Source organism: Neophocaena asiaeorientalis, unplaced genomic scaffold (assembly GCF_003031525.2).
Source record: "Neophocaena asiaeorientalis asiaeorientalis breed wild unplaced genomic scaffold, Neophocaena_asiaeorientalis_V1.1 scaffold191, whole genome shotgun sequence".
Lineage (NCBI taxonomy): Eukaryota > Metazoa > Chordata > Mammalia > Artiodactyla > Phocoenidae > Neophocaena > Neophocaena asiaeorientalis.
This window is the reverse complement of record NW_020175105.1, coordinates 6,001,024-6,012,240: the sequence shown is the minus strand read 5'-3', so window position 1 is coordinate 6,012,240 and position 11,217 is coordinate 6,001,024.

Genomic DNA, 11,217 nt, shown 5'->3' with positions numbered 1-11,217 from the left:
CTCACTCCCTCTCCAGAGCAATGCATCACATTAAAACAGGGCACTGCTTCCACGCAGCACCCAGGGCAGGGCAGCAGACATCTGGACTGAAACTGACCTGCACCTTCTAGCTTCTCAGTTTGGTGGCAAGAAGACCACCTTGCAGGGCTGTCATGGGAACAAGACGAGACTGCGTGAAGGTGCCCAGCGCGATGCCCACTGCAGGGAGGACCGAGTGAAGAGGACCTGTGCTCAGGTGAGGGCCTTTAGGGACTAGCTTGGGTTGGAGGCAGCCAGTCCCCTGGGGTGTTTGACGAATTATTGGAATGTGACCTCGGAGTCAGGAGGCCCGGCGCCTGGACCGTGGGAGGCCTGCTGGGTACAGTCTTGTGATTGATCAGGAGGGCCCCGATCAGCCGAGGGTGGGACAACAGGGCAGTGCAGGGGTCAGCGACCCGGCTCCAGAGCCCAGCCAGCCGCCCTCGGGCTCTGTGTGCGGTGAGCACGCAGAGGGCGCAAAGACCACTTCCTGTTCACACTGGGTCTCGGGACCCAAGGTGGACCTGCAGGTGCTGCTGTCAGTTGGGATCCTGTCACTGTGGAGACGAGCGAAGAGGACCCGGGCGAAGAGGACCCGGATACCGAATGGGTCCCACAGGGCACTGTTGGCAAAGGGGGCGTGACTTCCACTAAAAACAAGGAATTCCATTCATCTTTTCATTTGAAAAGACATCTTAGTTTTAAGAAGTCTTCAGTGTCTTTTCTAGGGACTCTGCCAGTATCAGGTAGTTGGATTGAAGTCTGATGACAGGTAGGCAAACTTTTGAAGCCACTGTTGATCTTCAAACAAAATTTTGGATGGATAGAGGAATTGAAATATGAAGTGTTCCAATTGTTACATTTCTAAGGTCACACTATTAGGTGAGGATTCTTTTTTTTTTTTAAACATCTTTATTGGAGTATAGTTGCTTTACAATGGTGTGTTAGTTTCTGCTTTATAACAAAGTGAATCAGTTATACATATATATATGTTCCCATATCTCTTCCCTCTTGCATCTCCCTCCGTCCCACCCTCCCTATCCCACCCCTCTAGGTGGTCACAAAGCACCGAGCTGATCTCCCTGTGCTATGCGGCTGCTTCCCACTAGCTATCTATTTTACGTTTGGTAGTGTATATATGTCCATGCCACTCTCTCGCTTTGTCACAGCTTACCCTTCCCCCTCCCCGTGTCCTCAAGTCCATTCTCTAGTAGGTCTGCGTCTTTATTCCCGTCTTACCTCTAGGTTCTTCATGACCTTTTTTTTTTTTTCCTTAGATTCCATATATATGTATTAGCATACGGTATTTGTTTTTCTCTTTCTGACTTACTTCACTCTGTATGACAGACTCTAGGTCCATCCACCTCATTACAAATAACTCAATTTCGTTTTTTTTATGGCTGAGTAATATTCCATTGTATATATGTGTCACATGCAAATGAAGCAACTGACAAGGGATTAATCTCCAAAATTTATAACCTGCTCATGCAGCTCAATAACAAAAAAACAAGCAATCCCATCCAAAAATGGGCAGAAGACCTAAATAGACATTTCTCTAAAGAAGATATACAGATTGCCCACAAACACATGAAAGAATGCTCAACATCATTAATCATTAGAGGAATGCAAATCAAAACTACGATGAGATATCATCTCACACCAGTCAGAATGGCCATCATCAAAAAATCTAGAAAGAATAAATGCTGGAGAGGGTGTGGAGAAAAGGGAACACTCTTGAACTGTTGGTGGGAATGTAAATTGATACAGCCACTATGGAGAACACTATGGAGGTTCCTCAAAAAACTAAAAATAGAACTGCCATATGACACAGCAATCCCACTACTGGGCATACACCCTGAGAAAACCATAATTCAAAAAGAGTCATGTACCAAAATGTTCATTGCAGCTCTATTTACAATAGCCAGGACATGGAAGCAACCTAAGTGTCCATCATCGGATGAATGGATAAAGAAGATGTGGCACATATATACAAGGGTTCTTTTTTGAATATACATTTCAGGAAGCCTGAGCTGTCAGGGAAGCTGCCAGGGGAAGGTTTTCTATGGCAGCTCCTGAGGTCTTTGAGAAACGGCCCGGGGGGTGTGAGGACCCACAGTCAGGGTTCACAGGCATTTGATGTAAGATCCATGGACATGGGTGGGGCAATAAAAGCTGCTTTACCCTTGAGCGTGAGGGAGAATCTCTAGGAATACATGGAATTTCATGGATCTCATCCAGGAATACCAGCTTTCGGAAAGAACACTTAGGAAACATGATGGCGACACTTCCGTGCTATCAGCCCAACCCCAGTGGGCCTTAAGTTCTTTCACAGAAAGGACAGCGGACCGGAGTACAAAGCTGCTTTTCAAATGCCTGAGGTCACTTGAAGATTTGAAGCCTGGGTGGGAAAGCTCCCCTGTAACCACCATGGGGAAGTGGAGGAGATGCTGGGGGGAGTCCTGAAATGCGACTTCTTATCTGTGCCCCTTCAGTTCCTTTCTGCCGGCTTCTCAGAGGCAAAGACAGTCCCAGGGATTGCATTTCACCGCACCGCCTCCTCTGGCTGACGGTTAAGAGAGGGGTGTTGGTGCTGAATCGTCAGGCCAGAGCAGCCCGGGACCTTGCAGTCCTTAGAGGGACTTGGCCCTTGCTCTAAGGTGAATCCCTCAGACAGACTGCAGACTTCCTCGTGGGGCTCCAAGGCCCTGGACACGCTTGTCTCAGATTTGTGATGAGGTTTTCCGTGCTCCTTCCCTGCCTCTTCTCCTTCTGAACCCCTGGGGCCAACATCGTTAGCTGAGCACCGTGTTCTTTTTAATAAGCCTCAGACCCTTGAGGGCAGCTGCTTCCAGGTGATGAGTTGGCACCTGAACAAAGGCTGAGATCTTTCTAGACTTGCCTTTTCCTGCACCCCATGTCCTCACTTTGCTCTTAATTCCTGATTTGGGGCTTTGCCTACCTAACTCCGTTTTCTCGTGTTGTTATTTCCGCCTAGAACGCTCTCCCCACAGCCCAGCAATTCCTGCCCTCAGGCTGTGGGATGCCCAGTGAACAACACGAACGCGCTTTCCTTTCTTCTCATAGGAAACTCGTGAGCATCCACGGCAGACAGAAATGGAAAACAGCTCTATAGGGTGATAGCAAAAGAAGACCCTACCCCAATTTCCTGGGAAACTTTGACTCACATCACTGTTAATAAAGGCCAGTTAGGAAGTTAATTCTGAACTGTGTGTCCCCACCCCCCCCCCCCCCCCCCCCGCCACGTGTCTCAGCGCAGGAGGGAGGGGTGGAGAGTACGGGGATTCATACCGCCGGCTTCCTGCAGCGGGACGGCAGCCACACCCTCCAGGATGCCGGGCAGCAGCCACCTTGCATGTTCGGGAACCCTGTACCCAACCAGATGGAATCCCCCAACACACATGTGGACAGTGTGGGCTGCAGACACGCTCCATACCCTGTTTTCATCACGCGGACCAGCCCTCGAGAGAGCTCTCCACTCAAGGATCTCTCCCTGCACGTGTCCATCACCCTCTGCAAGAAAACATACAAACTCTGGTGTTTCCAGCAGCTGTGCTTTACTGCACCCTCCCAAAAAGCAGGATGTGCCTCTTCTCCCAAACAGGTCCAGCTCCACTCCATGTCAACACTTACGGCGGTGTAGGGAGTTTACATGGAAACCCCCTCACTACAAAATCCTCTACCTTTTTTCTTTTTCTCCCTCTTGGAGTCAGCAGCCTCATCTTTCCACCTAGAAGGCAGTGTGTCTGGGCCCCTCTGGCTGGGCTGGCTTCAGCCCTGTCTTCCCAGAGTTCTTCACACCATCTCTTTTCTTATGTAGCGTGATCTCCATAATTTGTATCTTCATTTTCATCCCTTTGCTGATTTAAAAAGGATTCTCCTTGGGATTTACTCCCTGTACCAGATGCTGTTGGTACTATCCAATGTCTGTTCTCCCAGCTTTCTACAGTAAATGAACTCAGGGTGTTTAGCTGGACACGTGGCCACCACAACAGACCCCATCTCCCAGTGAGCATGGCTCTGTGAGTACAGGGCACCAAGGGGATGTAGGCGAGTGTGGACACATCTTCTGTGAGGCGTCCCCCAAGACAGGAGGCGCACCCTTTCCTGCCTTTGTCTCCTTTTTGCCTGGAATGTGGATGTTATGGCTGGAATTAGAACAGCAATCTTGGAGGAAGAGTTAAAAGCTGTGTGCTGAGGACAGCAGGTGCCACAAAAGAGAAAAAATGGGCCCCGATAGACGATTAAAACTTCTATTTAAATGAAAACAATTTTAAGTTTTCTTTTCAAAACAAAGTTTAATAACATGTATACATAGGAGAGACCCAGGAAAAGTAACTCCTAAAATTTTCTTTATCGTATTTTTTCCCTCATACATTATGATTGGAAAAACCCTTAAATTCCATGATTTGAGGCCTATTTAAAATTTTAGTTTCTCTCTTAAGACTTCTGTTATTTTCTCATATCAAAGAAAATAAATAAAATAATTGATAATTTGAGTCTTAAAATATTCCACTGTTCTGATAAAAAAGGTTATTGGAGTGCTGGCAGCAGAGGTCAGATTTGGACACCTGATTTGTTTCTAGGTGTTCAGATCTTTAACTGAGGCTTCCGTTCAGCCTTCTGTAAAATAACTGAACTCTGAGACTTCCCTTGACAGCAACATGTGAGGAGCAAAGGAGACAGAAATTAGGGTGGAGGGGTGCAGGGGGTTATTCCCAGAGGGAGAAGAAAGTCAGTTCTTTTCCATGTTCCTGCTTTTCCGAGAGCGGGTCAAATGTTTCTGTCTGGGCAGAATGTCATTGCTGGGTCTTCTACTCATTCCTGATGAAACTTAGACAAAACAACGAGACATGCCTGGGCCCAGCCCCTTGGACAGGGTTCAGAGTGCAGGCCAAGGGCTCCTGCCTGTGGGGGTGGGGCTCGGGGTGGGAAGACAGACTCTCCTTGGCTGGCCTCCAAGTTCTGAGGCCTAAAGCATCTGGAGCCATGTGGGGGGAGCGGTGGCCACGGCGCTCGACGGTGCTGGCCAGCCCCTGCTTTTACGGTCTGCGTGCTGCTTTCACTTAGTGGGACGAGGGGTGAGCCTTCTGCTTGATCCTCCCCCCTTAACCTTAAACTTGGGTCATGGACTGAAAGGAGGCGGCTCTGCAATCATACTTGATCTGGTAGAACCAGAGGAAAAGGCTCTTACTAATCCAGCTTTTCTGGTGCTCTGAAATTCAGAGGTGCAAAGTCTTAGCAAACCCAAAATATAATCAGGCCTCTGTTACAAAAACTGTGCAAGGTTCTGGTTCTCTGGCTCTCCTAGACCTTTTTTACCCAAGGAAGTTCCGTTCCATTCCCAGAACCATCTCTCTTCCCAGTCTCTCCAACTGAACAGTAACTGTTATGTAATGTACAACCCACTGTAATCACAGCAGGGTACAGGGGCTCGGAACCCAGGAGAGACAGCTAAGGTAAGAGCTACGCGTGCACACTCAGGAGGGCCTGGCTAAGTGAGAGGTTTACTTGGCATGGGAGGGCTGTATGTGTTGCATCTGTGAAAACTTGATAGAGAAGGTGGAGTGTGAGTTAAATCCTACAGGATGGAGGCGGGTAAAGGTCATCCCAGGCAGAGCACAGCTTCTGGAGGCCGTGAGTGAGCAGGGATTGGAATAGGAGATCGTGTGGGCAGCAGTGGTGGTGGGGGGGATGGTGTCACACAGATCGAGACACCAGACAGGGGCTACTTCCTACAGGCAATATTCTGCATGCAAAGGGCAGTTTTGTATAATTTTGGAAGAAAAAAGTGATGGATGAGCTTGTGTGTGTCAGAAGCAAGAGCAAAATACAAAGATGCTTTAGGAGTGACAGGACCCACATCCTGGCGGTGATGTGAGGAGACCACAGTGCAAGAGATGCTGAGGGAGAAGAGGGTGGGGTGTGAACTGGGGCAGCGCGTGCTGCCTGGTGAAGATGAGGCAGGGCTGGGGGCCCCGTGGGAGGACGCAGCTTCCTGCCTAATTGTGCCCAGTGTTTTCTGGAAGTGAACTGGAAGGTCAGCCTCAGGGCAATTCCCTAAGGAAAGAATTTAAAACTCCCATCTCAGGCTGCCCCTGTATCACAGTCAGAGCAAGCCTTCCTGCAGAAGAGGGGTCAGGGCGATTTCCAGACTGACTGGACATCTCCAGGGTGGAGAACCCAGCACAATGAAAGGGAAGAGGCTCATACAGCCCACGTTACTGTGAAATTTCGGAACTCATACGACAAAAGAAAATATTAATGGCTTCCAGAGAAAAATAAATACCAACAATAAGAACAAAATCCCACCACCCGGTGGCAGGATTCAAAATATTTAACACTTGGTATGGCCTGGGCACTGGCGCATCAGAATGGATGCCACTGGAAGTAGCTCTCCAGTGGGGTCTTGCTATACTGGGTATTAGCCCTTTAGCTGTTTGGATGGTGGAAAGGTCTAAAGGTCCAAGAGGAGCATCTGCAGGATGCTGGGACATTCCAGGGCTAGGGCTGGGGCTGGGGGTCATAGGATGCTGACCATGTACCAACTGGTACAGAAGAATTTCTGTATTTTAGCAACAGGTGTGGTTGTGTTTCGTGTGGCCCAGCTGACTACCCGTCCTGCCTGCTTCCCACCCCACTCCACCAAAGCAGGGAAATGAATCAAAATGGTACTCTCAGTACTGATTCAGTGCCTTTGGGTGTCTGAGAAACAAAAATTCAAACTAGAATTTTTTACTTAGCCGCATTATCTATCAAATACAAGTTATTTTCAGAATTGCAAGGCTTCAGGAAACGTACTTGCAGTACAGTGATAGGTTCAGGTTTGGTGGGGCGTGAAGCCTGTAAAATCTGGGGGGCCTCTCTTTCAGAAAAACATTAAAAATTACTACTATATAATTAGATACAAAGTGAATAGTTATTTAGAAGCATATGAGAAATCACAACTAAATACAAATATTAGCCTTAAGTATTATAAACAAAATCCAGAAAAAATTTGATTCACTGATCATATATTGATTTGATCATATATCTTGAGCATATATTTTCCCCATACTTTTTTGTTGCCTCTTCACATGACAACAGTTTTATAGTATTTTTGTGGAGAGAAGAGAAGCATTCAGTCCTTTCTCTGCTATGGTTGGTCAAAATTTGTTATTTCTTACTGATAGTATAGGAAACTCCGTGTTCATATTGGGATATGACCTCAGGGCCTGCAGGGGCATGGCCTGTTGGGGAGAGAGGTGACGTGGTGAGTGGGGTGGCTCGTGGAAGCCGTTCCTTCTCTGGCTTGGCAAGAACCCAGCTCTGCATGGGGGTGGAGGTGCCGCAGCTCAGTGTGTTCCCCACTCAGCTTCCCCTCAGCCAGATTTCAAACACGCACTGGGGCTGCTCCACCGCCACCCAGCAATGTGGGGAATGTGACCGAACGCAGGCGGGAGAGAGACGTTGCCTTAAGCGGTTGCTGTTGAAGGGTCTAATTTTTGAAGAATTTATAAAAACACACAATCATGTGACTCTAAGGCAAAGGCCCTTCCTTCCCAGGCCCTTGGAAGAGGCTCATTAACAGTACAGTAAATCCACTTCAACTCCTGTGTCTGTCCTGGGAAACTAGTGCAAGGTGGTACTCTAGCAAAAACAAGGAGAAAATAAAAAAAGGGAGCTGAGGGGTCTAGGAAACAGTGGGTCCAACTCAGGAGCGCTCTGAAGAGAGTTCCTGGGAGACAGCAATTCTCAGTCCTAGAAAGAGCACGTCTTCACAGATTTGGAAGAAGGGGGCTCCAGGAGTACACGCATACGTTTCTCCAAAATGCAGGCCATGGAGATCGTGAAGATGCCCAAAGGATTCCATGAAAGAGCTGAGCCATAGATGGCCAGTCTATGCATATGGGTCATCAAAAGCTCACACCACTATGATAATGTACACTTTGCAGTAGACTTAAAAAAACACTAAGATGGAAAGAAAACCAGATGTCCAGCTGACGCTTACCATCTCTGACAACTAGGAATCCTAATTTGTAAATCAGAGCAGATGTATTTCCCATTTGACTTTGATTAATAAATGAGCATTGGTGATGATGTTTTAAAAAAGAAATACCACCTGTCTATAATTAATGAAGAAAGAAATAGAGATGTAAAGATGCAATTTAAAAATTATAAAGGTCACAAATAGATAAATTGAAAAGGTATTATACACCTATATTTCATATACATATGTATGTAGTAGGCGAATGTGTTATGGGGAAAGATATTGAGGGTGTAAGCAAACTAAACCATCATTCAGCATAACAGTGGATAATAGGTAGAGCTGATAAATCCAGAAGTAGCTCTGTGAGCTTGTTATTGGGAACTTCAGAGGCAGCCACAGAAGCAGATCAGAAATGATTGAATCAGGTTGCTCTGGAGAGCAGGGCTGAGGGTAGGGGTGCAGGCAGGGACAAGTGGTTTTCTTTATCAGTGTCTCTCCTTAGCTGATTTTTAGAAAACGTGTACATGTTATTCTGATTGAAAATACATTTAAAACATTTGGAAAAGAGCTCAGGTTAGAAGCCTTGCTTGAGTGGGGACCACGGGGCTCATGTATGTAACTGCACGGCACTGCCAGGCTTCCTTAGCTGTGCCACCTTGTTGTAGGTGTGTGTGTCTTTGTCAGCTCAGGCTGCTATCGCAAAACAGCACACTTGGGGGGCTGCAACAGTAGACGTTTGTTTCTCACAGTTCTGGAGGCTGGAAATCCAAGATCAAGGTGCCAGCAGATTCGGTTCCCTGTGAGGCCTTCTACCTGGCTGGCAGATGGCTGCCTTCTGGCTGTGTGTTCACGTGTAGTTGAGAGGAAGCAAGCTCTCTGCTGTCTCTTCTTCAAGGGCACTAATCCCACCATGAGGGCCCCACCCTCATGACCTCATCTAAACCCAGTCATCTCCCAGAGGCCCCATCCCCAAATGCTACCACATTCAGGGCTAGGGCTTCCACATATGAATTTGGAGTCCAAAGCCACATGCAAGTGGGAATGTTGATGTGCCACTGTTACAGGGTGTTACGTTTGGATTTAGAAAGTGTTTGGGTTTGACCGAGGCCACATGGCAAGTTCATGGCAGAGGCTGGGTTCCCATCTCCAGGGCTCTTGTCTGTGGAGAGATGCCCACACGGTGCAGTGGTGTCCGTGGGGTCAGATAAGTCTGAACAGTGCTAAATAGCCCATTTCTCTCTCCCGGCGCCTTGCAGTGTTCCAATTCATTAGCAGTTTAATGTTTTTGAGGAACTGGCAAGAAAGAAAACACCTTTTCCCCAAGCATACTTTTTCCCAAGGTAGCAATTCTTAAGCTTTTTAATTTCAGGACTCCTTTTCATTCTTAAAAAAGTACTAAGGGCTCCAAAAAGCTTTTGTTAATATGGTTTAGATCTATCAATATTTATTGAAGAAGAAATTAGAGGTAGGAAACTTTAAAAGTATTTACTAATTCATTTAAAAATAACAATAATAAACCAAATACATGTTAACATAAATGAACAACTTTATGAAAAATAATATTTTCAGAAGGAAGTTTAGTGAGAAAAGTGGCTCTGTTTCGTATTTTTACACACCTCTGTGATCTGTTGGAGTATGGTCTTATGGTGGAAATGTTTGCAGAAAATCCACAAAAAGGAGGAGTATTTAAATATCCACTTTGGATAATTATGGGTCTTCTTTTTTGATACTACACCAAAACTCAACAGTAGTAGTTTCTTAAAGGTTAGTTGCAATGTGGAATTTGAAACATGTCAGTTAAATTTTCATACTCTGTTACATTAAAATCCATTGTTCTATCTTGCAGTTTGGATAGATGTTTTATCTGTGTATTATTTTGTCACATTTTGTGACATTAGCCATTTGGAAAATGCTGGATCCTTGAGGTGTGAAATTTATCAAATGTTGACACATTTCATTATACAGTACTGAAAAATCACATCTGTTACTATCACCACTGATCTCGTTAACAGAAGTTACTAGGTCATGGGAAATGGTCAAGCTCATGGTGGCAGATTCAAGTTTTCCAAATTCTAGTTTTTGTTAAAAAGCTTGAATTTTCTCACTGGCAACACTTGCTCTCAGTTGTTTCCTTGAAGCATCAGGCTTGGTTTGTCCATTTTTGAGAAAATGTCTGCCTAATACCCACGTGTGAATAACATATTTGTCTATCAGTTGTTCTTTCAAGTAAAACTGGTGTCCATGAGAAAGCTGACAAGCTCCGCCCACAAAACTCATACCATCACCCTTCAGCACACAGCACACGCGCCTTCTCATTTCATCTCACACAATAGTAAAAGGACATGTATTAATGGGCCAAGATTTAATGAAATTAATAGGGTTTTTTTTTAACCAGTTTATCTAGAACATTCTTAAGAGAAACTGACATCACTTGTCGCTGGTGTTAACGTTTCTTTATCGTGACTGTGCGTGCCTGGCGGGGAGAGCACATGGCTTCTGGCAGTTTGCAGCCGGTGCGCTGACGCGTTCGAAGACTCCAGCGGGCTTTAGGCGCACTGTGTTTGCACTCTCAGTGTGAGTGTCAACGCTGTGAGGTTTCCATCTTTATTTTGTATTTTGAGTTGGCGCTCTACTTTAACGAAGAACTTTCACTTCTCCTTATTTATGTGTCTTACATGGCTATGGACTCATGAACTCCTATTGATTCAATGAGTTATAATCTGTTACGATCATCACTTATTTTCTTGTTCAAATTGTTATAGCTTCGGAAATCTCTTGAAACTGGTTCTCATCTGCTTCTTCCTGCCCCACACTCCCATCACACGTGGTCTTCATGTCCTGTGCCTGTCACCACTAGCTCTGAAACTGCGAGACCACGTGGACTCTGGGCCATGACAAGTTCTCCTCGCGTTTCAGCTTGAAAGTGATGTCTTTTTCTCTGTCACTTACGGTATTTTTTTCAACCTTCAGCTTCACGTGGCCTTTGCCTGGAAGGGAATTAGTTTGTAATGGAATCTTTTCATTTCAGGAGATACATCAATATTTATATTATTTTGGAATTTCAGCCCAGGTACTACTAAAAAGTTTGTTTCCACAGTTATTGACTCAGCACAAGATCTGGTTGCTTACCTAGAAGAGTTTCTTTTGTAGAGGTGACGTTTCTAAATTCTCCTTCGTATTGACATCAGACTGAGTGTTTATAATATATTAAT